The sequence below is a fragment of the Apium graveolens genome, chromosome 4 (genome assembly GCF_009905375.1).
Source record: "Apium graveolens cultivar Ventura chromosome 4, ASM990537v1, whole genome shotgun sequence".
Classification (NCBI taxonomy): domain Eukaryota; kingdom Viridiplantae; phylum Streptophyta; class Magnoliopsida; order Apiales; family Apiaceae; genus Apium; species Apium graveolens.
This window is the reverse complement of record NC_133650.1, coordinates 16,401,824-16,412,418: the sequence shown is the minus strand read 5'-3', so window position 1 is coordinate 16,412,418 and position 10,595 is coordinate 16,401,824.

Here is a 10,595-nt window from a genome sequence, read left to right as displayed (position 1 = left end):
TATAAAAACTAAACATGAATCATATTAGACATGACATCTCAAATATATCTAACAGACTTGTCGAGAAGTCAATTAGAGTTATCAAGAACTCAGTTCTCTATATATTTTTTATTGCTGTAATTCTGCCTTATGTTAATTTTACATATTAAGAACGTAAATTAACAATTGAGCAGTTTACTTAGAATTTGAAAAATTCCAAGTTGAATTTTTATTTTGAAGAATAAATATGCAGAGATTTTTGAAATATTTATACTTCATATTTCAGTTAATTTCCAATAAAATCAAATTGATTATGATTTACTGGAAATTAATTTGTTGCAACATACTAGCTGAGTTCTTGCCTTAGGATGAAGAATTTAGCATTCCAATTTCACCTATAAGTCTAGTGAAAGTAGCTTCATCCAAAGGTTTAGTGAAAATGTCAGCTAGTTGTTTTTCTGTTGGAACAAAAATGAGCTCAATGGTACCATTTGCAACATGTTCTCTAATAAAATGGTATCTTACATCAATGTGCTTTGTTCTAGAACGGTTAACTGGATTAGCCACTATAGATATAGCACTAGTATTGTCACACATAATGGGAATTTTGTGTAACACTAGGCCATAGTCCATTAGCTGATTTCTAATCCAAAGCACTTGAGCACAACAACTTCCACCAGCTATGTATTCAGCTTTTGCTGTGGAAGTTGACACATATTGTTGTTTTTTGCTATGCCAGGATACAAGTCTTTGTCCAAGAAACTGACAGCTCCCACTAGTACTCTTTCTGTCCACCCCGCATCCAACAAAATCTGCACCTGTGTAACCAACAGCTTCAAAACCAGTTCCCTTGGGATACCATAATCCCAAGTTTGGAGTTCCCTTTAAATATATGAAAATCCTCTTTACAGCCATCAAATGTGATTCTTTTGGATTGGCTTGAAATCTAGCACATAAACATGTTGCAAACATAATATCTGGTCTACTTGCTGTTAAATAAAGCAATGATCCAATCATCCTTCTATAGCTTGAGATATCTTTACTCTTGCCCTTTTTGTCTTCATCCAACTTTGTTGCAGTAGACATAGGTGTAGATGCAGGTGAACAATCAACCATACCAAACTTCTTCAATAGATCCTTGACATACTTAGTTTGGCGGATGAAGATACCATCACTTCTTTGACTAACTTGAAGTCCAAGAAAGTAACTTAGTTCCCCCCATCATACTCATTTCATATTCACTTTGCATATGCTTGGAGAATCTTTGGCAAAACTTCTCATTAGTAGAGCCAAAGATGATATCATCCACATAAATCGGAACTAGGATCATATATTCACCATATTTCTTGTAGAAGACAGTCTTATCTATGGTACCTCTAGTAAAACCATGCTTTAGTAGGAATTATGACAGTGTGTCATACCAGGCTCTAGGTGCCTGTTTTAGTCCATATAGAGCCTTGAGTAACTTGTACACAAAATTTGGAAATTCTGGATCTTCAAAGCCAAGTGGTTGTTGCACATAAACTTCTTCTTCTAGCTCACCATTCAGGAAGGCACTCTTGACATCCATTTGATACACTTTAAAATTTGAATATACAGCAAATGCTAGAAAAATTCTTATTGCTTCAAGTCTTGCAACTGGAGCAAAAGTTTCATCATAATCAATTCCTTCTTCTTGTGAGCAGCCTTTTGCAACCAACCTTGCTTTGTTTCTGGCAATTATACCATTTTCATCCATTTTATTCCTCAACACCCATTTTGTTCTAATAATGCTTCTATTCTTTGGTGCAGGAACTAACTTCCAAACTTTGCTTCTTTCAAACTGATTCAGCTCTTCCTGCATGGAAGATATCCAATCAGGATCCATTAAAGCTTCATCAATTTTCTTTGGCTCTATTTGAAACAGAAAATATGCATGTAGACACTCATTAGCAGTTGCACTTATAGTCCTCACACCAGCAGTAGGATCACCAATAATTGCATCTCTAGTTTGACTTCAATCCCACTTCCTTGTATTAGTTTTTTGACTTGTGCCTTCATTCTTGGTATGATTGCTAGATCCTTCTTCTCTTTCTCCCCCTGAGTTTGTGCTATCAAATTCAGGTGTTTGAGATGAACTTCCATTTTCATAATTTTCCTGTTGAGTAGTATCTTCATTTAATATCTGTTGTGCATCAACTTCATCTTCCCCATCAGAATTACTTTCAATGTTGAGGTTTTTAAATGCAAGGGCTTCAGCTTTATTATCATCAAGGCATTCCAAGCCTGGACACTTGTCATCATCAAAAGTCACATATGTGCTCTCTATAATCTTCTTTTGATCAATCACATAAACTTTATAGGTTGTTCTTTCCAGTGAATATCCCTGAAAAATTGCTTCAAAAACCTTTGAGTCAAATTTTCCCACATATTCAGAGTTGTCTTTCAAAATGTAACACTTGCTTCTAAACACATGAAGATGGTTTATAATAGACTTTCCTTTAGACATGATTGAGTAGGGTGACTTGCCATGTGCCTTGTTAATGAGATATTTGTTTTGAGTGTAACATGCAGTGTTAACAGCTTCTTCCCAGAAACTTGTTGGCAACTTGGCATCTTGCAACATTGTCCTTGTAGTTTCAACTAATGTTATGTTCTTTCTCTCAATTACTCCATTTTTTTCAGGTATTCTAGCAGCTGAGAATTCTTGAACAATGCCTTTGTCTTTGCAGAATTCACTCAATGTTGCATTTCTAAATTCTGTTTCATTGTCACTTCTCAATCTTTTCACATAATTGTAATCTTCAGCCTGTTTTTCTATCTTCTTAATGTGCTCAATTATGATATGTGAAGTTTCATCTTTAAAGTGCATAAACTCTACCCAAGTGTATCTTGAGAAATCATCGACCATCACAAGTGCATATTTGTTCCTTGAAATTGATAAGACATTTACTGGCCCAAACAAGTCCATATGAATTAGTTGCAAATGAGTACTTATAGAATTCACAGTTTTTGACTTGTGACTTGATCTTTTCATTTTTCCTTTCTGACGAGCTTCACAAACTTCAACTTGAACAAACTCCAGTTTAGGAATGTCTCTTACCAACTCCTTTTTGACCAAGGTGTTAATTATGTTGAAATTCAAGTGAGACAGCTTTTTATGTCAGAGCCTGCTTTGTTATTCTGATGCCTTGGTGTAGAAGCAACACACACCATCCTTAATTGTTGAGTTAAAATCTGCAACAAACAAGTTTCCTTTCCTTGCTTCTTTCAGAGCAACTTCACCAGTTTTCTTGCTGATAAAAGTGCATTCTTCTTTGTTGAATAAAACTTCAAAGCCTTTGGCAGCAAATTGGCTAACACTGAGAAGGTTCACTTCAAGACCAACTACCAGTGCTACATCATCAATGACAACATTTTCAGAAACAATCTTGCCATATCTCATTGTGAATCATTTGTTGTTGTCTCCAAAGGTCACCAAAGGGCCATCCTTCTCCTCAAATTGTGATAGCAGGGCTTTATCACCTGTCATATGCTTGGAATACCCACTGTCTGTGTTCCACATGACTTTCTTCACTTTACCCTGCACACAATGAGTTTTAAGTGTGTTTAGCAACCCAAGCAGCGTTGGATACTTTCTTCTTGTTAACCGATTTAGCAGAAGTAGAATGAGTAGTTTTAGATAAAATAGAGTTCATTAGTTGTTGAGCATTTTTTCTTTCTGTTGTAGATCCAATTCTTGTTTCCTTGAGGTCTACTCTCAGTTTGTGGCAACTCTTCATTACTTTCAAGTTGCAAGAAATGCAGTCAAACTTGTTACATAATGAATATGGATCATTTGCATTTGCTTCATTATATTTGCAGGCTCCCTCAATTGGCTTGCTAACTGCCTTTTTACAAAGGTGAGTTAGGTGATTCACAGAGCCGCATTTTTCACACTTCTTTCTTGGAGCATCTGCAATATAAGCAAAATTGTTGCTTTTGTTTATCCCTATTTTCCCATTTCTATTTTTCTTTTTCTTTCTTGCATCTTCACTTTTGGTTTCTTTGACAGGTGTCTTGGGACTTTGTTTGTCCATGAGCGTTTCTTTAGTATTGAAAGACTGAGTTGATTCTGCAGTTTTCTTCTCTTTATCCTCATCAGCAATTTCTTGCTTGATAATTAATTCTTCTTCACTGAAGTTGACTTCACATACTTTGAATATAGATGCATTAACCTCTTTCAAAAAGGTTGGATCATCTTCAGTTTTTTTGCTTTCCCTTTGTGACCTACAGTCTTCTTTTTGTCATTTAAAGCATCATAGTCAAGGCCAATAGCAATGTTTGCACATGGCTTGTTTTTCTCATGGTACTGTCCAACCAGTTCAGATGCATTTCTGAAAGATTTCAGCTTCACTTCATTCTTTTCCAGCTTCTCCCTTAGCACTGCCTCAATTTCACTTGCACACTTGAGCTTTTTCTTTAAATATGCATTTTCTTATTTTAAAGCTTCAAGTTCCACCAACAACAATTCAGTTTCTTGCTTCTCACTTTCAAGCTTCTCATTTATCTTTGTTAATCTGCTAACCTCTTCATTAGCATCAATCATGCTTGTGTGGATGTGAAACATTTATGTGCTCATCTTCTCTACAGTTTCCTTATATTGACTCACATTTAAATCAATTGTGGTAAGAGTTGGTACCTGTGATTTAGATGAGGATGATTCTCCTTGCTCCAAGGTCATGAGTGCATAATTTCCAAATTCTTCATCTTCATCATTTTCAGAGTCATCCCAACTTTTACCCTCTACAATATAAGCTTTGATTTACTGTTTCTTCAGAAGAGCTTCATACTTTGCTTCAAGTTCAAGATAAGCTTTATCCTTCTTTGCTTTCTTGGGTTTCCTGCATTCTGTAGCAAAATGGCCCAACTCATCACAGTTGTGGCACCTTATCTTAGATCTGTCAACAAATCCGGTTTTGTAACCATTCTTACTCTCAGAATTGTACTTCCCTTTTCCTTTCTAGCTGTTGTCTTGGTTGAAAGACTGTCCTTTGCCCTTGAAAAATCTTGGCTTCTTTACTCTAATATTAGAGAATTTTATAGCCAAATAAGCCATTGACTGATCTAGCTCATCCAGTTTATCAAGAGTATAGAACTCATCTTCTTCCAATTCCAGAATGACTTGTTCCTGTGAATCATTTGTTCTTTGCTTACTAGTTGAGACCACTGGAGTTTGAGATCTTGGCTCATCAATAGGTGTTTGGCTTTCATTGACAATTAAGGCACTTGAGCCATCTACAACGTGTCCTTGGCCAGATCTCAATGGTTTTCTCTGAATCATTTCAAGTTTATATGTTTTAAGAATTCCATATAGAACTTACAGTGTTATCCTACTCAAGTCTCTCCCTTCCCTGATTGCTGAGATTTTCTGTTCCAAATGATCAGGGAGAGTAAGCAAGAACTTCAGGTTCATTTCTTCAGCTTCATAGTATTTTTCATGAAGTTGCAAATCATTTATCAGCTTGTTAAACCTTTCAAACACATCTGTTATATTTTCCTTTGGCTTGGCCATGAAACCCTCAGACTGTAAAATCAGTATCCTTCTTTGATTAGATCTAACTTCCTCAGTCCCTTCACAGAGTATCTCACTCTTTTCCCATATTTGCTTGGCAGTGTCACAGTTGACAATGTTGTTGTACATTATATTGTCAAGTGATTCAATCAATATTAACTGCAGGCCACTATCCAGGGAAACTTTCTCCTTTTCAGGCTCAGTATACTCAAAAGGGTCTTTTGGAGCATAATGAGGTGGAATTACCATATCACCATATGTTGATTCTTCAACTCTAACCATAGGAGTGAAGTGCCCATTTTTGAGCATGTGAATATAGAGTGGATTGGCCATCCTGATAAACAACAACATTTTCTTTTTCCAAAGAGTGTAGTTAGCTTTGTCAAAGGTAGGAATTTTAATGCTACTGATTTTCTGTGTATTCATTCTTCCAAGATCTTTAATATGTTTACTTTCAGATTTTGCTCTTATACCACTTGTTAGGAAATGAATAACACACAGGGGGGTGAATGTGTTTTAGATGTTTTTAGGCTTTTCTTGAATGTTTATGACTGGACAAAGTAAATTAAATCTTGTAGTAAAATGTGTTCATGCGGAAATTAAGCTTGCAGATAATAAAGAACACAAATCTTCAAAACTCACTTAATTTTATATTAAAATTAAGAATGTTTTGCTACAAAATTTTAGGCTCTTTTTTGATAAAGATCTTAGCTTCTTCTTGAGAGAATTATAAGATTTTTCTATCTAGATTGTTGCAACTGACTGAAGGACCAATGTTAACTTTATAATTCAGTTAACTGCCGGTTTACGCAGTATACAATAAGACATGCTATTAGCTTTTCTAAACTGTCACTTGTCATTTATATTTATAGAAAAGTAGATCTTCCATTTCCTGGCTTAGCATATCTTTAGCATCCTGTGATTATCTTGATCTTCCTCTGTCAGTTAATCTTCACCATTGATCTTGCACATTCTTCAGGCTGCTTTTTGTAGACTTGTCAATCCAGCTGGTTGGATTGTTTGTTGATTGTTTATCTTGAATATTGAACTGGTCTATGATTTTGTACTTTGAGAATTTCACTCGAGATCTCCAGTTTAGGTCTATAGAGAACTTGACATCTCGATAAGTATATTGGTTTATCGAGATCTCTAGCACTCTATATTTAATTTGGCTTGTAGAGGTCTCCAGTTCTCTATAAGAGAATTTTGGCTTGTCGAGATCTCTAGTCTTCATATCTTCACTTTGACTTATCGATATCTCTTAGTTCTCTAGTGGCTTATTGACTTGTCGATATCTCAGAGTTCTCTAGTCAAATTTAACTTGTCGATATCTCAGAGTTCTCTAGTGAATTTTAGCTTATCGATATCTCTGAGTTCTCAAGTGAATTTTGACTTATCGATATCTTTGAGTTCTCTTGTGGAACTTGACTTATCGATAACTCAGAGTTCTCTAATGAATGTTGACTTGTCGATAACTCTGAGTTCTCTAATGAAAAAATGACTTGTCGATATCTCCAATCTTCATGTCTTCAATTTGGCTTGTCGATATATCTGAGTTCTCTAGTAGCTTTCTGAGTTCTCTATAAGCTATTATGGAGTTCTCGAATGACTTCTCTATAACATTAAATCTGTGACTTGTAGAGATCTTGACTTATAATATTTTTTCTAAAATAGATTTATTCAACTCCAAACTTCTTCATAATTCTTCTGAGGCATGATCTTCTTCCAGATAGAATTATTTGGCTAAACACTGTTTATAGAAAAAGACTCCAGTCTGCTCCTTTGACATTTTTACAGATTTTAAAAGTTACAAGTATAAAATATAAATTAAGATAACAATACAACTTAGAGTTGACAAATTGTCTTAGTCTTGTTAAAGTACAGGTATGTCTTGTACACCATAATACGCATAAATTTTAAGAAAAAAATGCTAGGATTTTAATAATTACCAATATATTCCGGAAATTCATACGGCTTGAACGCATTTTCATCTTCTTTAAACCTCGGCCCCCAACACCATTTTGGTTTGATTGCCACTTGATCGCCTGATTATACGAGAGTTAGGGTTTTTGTTGAAGGAGGTGTCGTCTTTCCTTTTTGATGGAGAGTTCGAGTGAGTTACACAATAATTAAAGTGTATGTATTACTTTATTTGACATCAATTACCCATTTAACCCCGATCCTTGGAAGATTAAAAGGCACTTTAACGTTCTTTTAAATAAAGTTGACGGAATGCTATTGTTTGTTTTAAATTTTTTTGTCAGCCACTTAGTTGATAGTTTAAAAAAATCAGCTATTTTTCTGGTAAAAAATAATAGTCGGGGTCACATCATTGCAATTAAGTCTTGATTATTAGATAATGACTTTGACCAGTGACTTATCAATCAATACATCTATATAAAGCAGGATCACAGGCGCCTGACATGGCACTGTCCGCGTGCGTCTAAATTATTTTCTTGGCTTTTTTAAAACTCCATTTATTTCTCTTCTATCTCTTTGTTACTGCAAGCCAATTACTATCAAGAAAATCAACAGCCTATTTTTTATTCAATCTCGGACTCCCCGCCTTCTTAATCGTAATTGGGGAGCATGTGTATATAAGGAAGGTCGAGTATTGTTTAATCGACTTTTTTGCTTATGTTTTGTGTCTTTTTTTATTAATAATTAATATTATTAGGGCTCATAATATTTGATTTTTGCAGGCAATTGATCAATTCTTTTCAATGGCACATCTTGATTCACATTCAGAGCGTATTATAGAGAGAAGAACACAACAGCTGTATCAATAACAAACTTCATGGCTGGGTAAGCACTTTTTCCCGAAACACAGACACACATACGTGTGTATTGCAAGTTTATGTATTTACTATGTACGATGTGTATGCATAAATCGTAATGGATGTACTAAAGATCTGATTGTTATGACATTAACTTGGTTGTACATGTCTGAATTACAGTATTGAGTTATTTGATTGAATGTTTAAGTCCTTTTTGATGTTTATTGCTTGACCTGGTTACTTTGTTTGGCTCTTGAATTGCTTTTGAGTGTTTAGTATTAAAAATATGGGATTTTGATGAGGCCATTTTATCATGTTGTCATTGTTAGTATTTCGACAGTGAAATCTCGCGATTGTAGATGATTTATTGTATTTTAAAATATGGGTTTTGAGATTGTGGATTATTTGTTGCATTTTAAAATATGGGTTTTGATTATTAAGTGTTATTAAAAGTTATTGGATTATTATCTGCAAATTTATGAAATTTAGAAACTTAACAATACTGACTCAAAACATATTCCTACTATGAGCATTATTTGCTCTGAGATCTTGGCATTTTATTGCTTGAAAAAATCAGTCAAATTGTTTTATTTTTTTTATTATTCCCGGTCATTAATTTGGATCGGCTAGAGAAAATTTGTTCGGTCTACTTTGAAATGGCCTCCTACCTTTGCCTTTGAATCATCTGACTCTCGTGCATTATTGTCATTGACAATTGTAACATCATTTGTTTTGGTTAACTTGACGTCCCTTTTCTGCACTTAAAACCATTTTTGTGTAAGCTTTGACTTTTTTCAGCTAATGTTCTTTCTTCCATTGCCACAGAAACTCGCGGATCTGCGACTGAGGTCTGGTCATGTGCTTTTTTTCTTAGTGCATATTTTCCACTCCTCAGCTTTTGAGTTCCAGCTGCTTCCTTTTGAGCCAGTACTAAATTCCCCGCATACCAAACTGATGATTTTTTGTTTTACAAGTAAATACTCAACATCAATTCTTGACCTTGCAAATTCATCTGAGTTGTATATATGTAAACTCGATGCACTTCTTTTTATAGTCTAGGGTTAAAATTTATAAAAGTAAATTATATATAGATATATAGTCATGGACATCATTGTTCATAACATGGACATCATCTTGGCTGTTCATAATATCTTAAGGGCGAAGAGGTTGCAGCTGAGCAAAGCAATTCTGATGATTTATTATAAAAGTTGTATTCATGTTTGCAGGTGAGAAGAGAAATGCATTAATGAGCTTATGAGATTGCTGCAAGAACTTGCATCAAGTAGCAAATAAGGTAACCAAAATACTACTTTTTCCATTATTGTTAGGTTACTAATTCCCTAGAGATGCTAATTTTGTTTACTATTTCCATTAAGAATTACTGGCAAGGCTGTAATGTTTAATGAGATTATTAACTTTTCCATTGTTGTTATGTTAGTGTTACTAATTTCTTAGAGATGCTAATTTTGTTTACCATTTCTACTAAGAATTACTGGCAAGGCTATAATGCTTAATGAGGTTATTAGTTTTATGGAATTGTTGCAGCAACACGCCGAGGTTTGAGATTGGGTTTCACTCGTACTGTGGTCTATAACTTCTGGTTTGCTATCAACAAAAAATTAAGCTAAAATAAAATAAGTTTGGACATAATATTTACAGATTTATCCTCATTAGAGTATATTGGGATTTTTGTTATTAGTACATGATAATTCTCGGCCAGATATTTTACATGACATGAGTACGTACGACTGAACAATTTCTTATGCAAATTCACTTAAAAATAATTTCGTTTGGGGTATCATTTTCTGGTATATCTTGGGTAAAATAGGCCTTGGTTTTCTGTCGATGAAACTTCAGCTGTGAATCTAGAAGTGAACATTGATATCAAACATGTTCCGTCAAAATATGTAAGTGAACCCCGACTCTTTTGTGAAATGACATTTTTAAAAATTTCTTCTGCCGTTATGAGCTTCATCTTGTCATTGTTGTAGCCACTCAATTTAAGAAGCAGCATCACAACTATCCCTGTATATCAAGGATTAAGTCCAACTTATCTTTTTCCTCTGGGAAATTTGCCATGCCTCAGGTAACCAAGTGTTCTTTCAACTATTGCTTCTAACTGTATTCTATCAAAAACTTATCAAACTAAAAGTAACTCAAAATTAGATGATGCATGTTATATTGAGCTGCATAATCTACTTCAAATGGAATTTGATGCTAAAAATAATCTTGGGCCAACCAGTAATTTCCCGATACTTCAGCCTTCATAAGTTATAAAACTACTCACATTTCCGTCTTCTGTATTC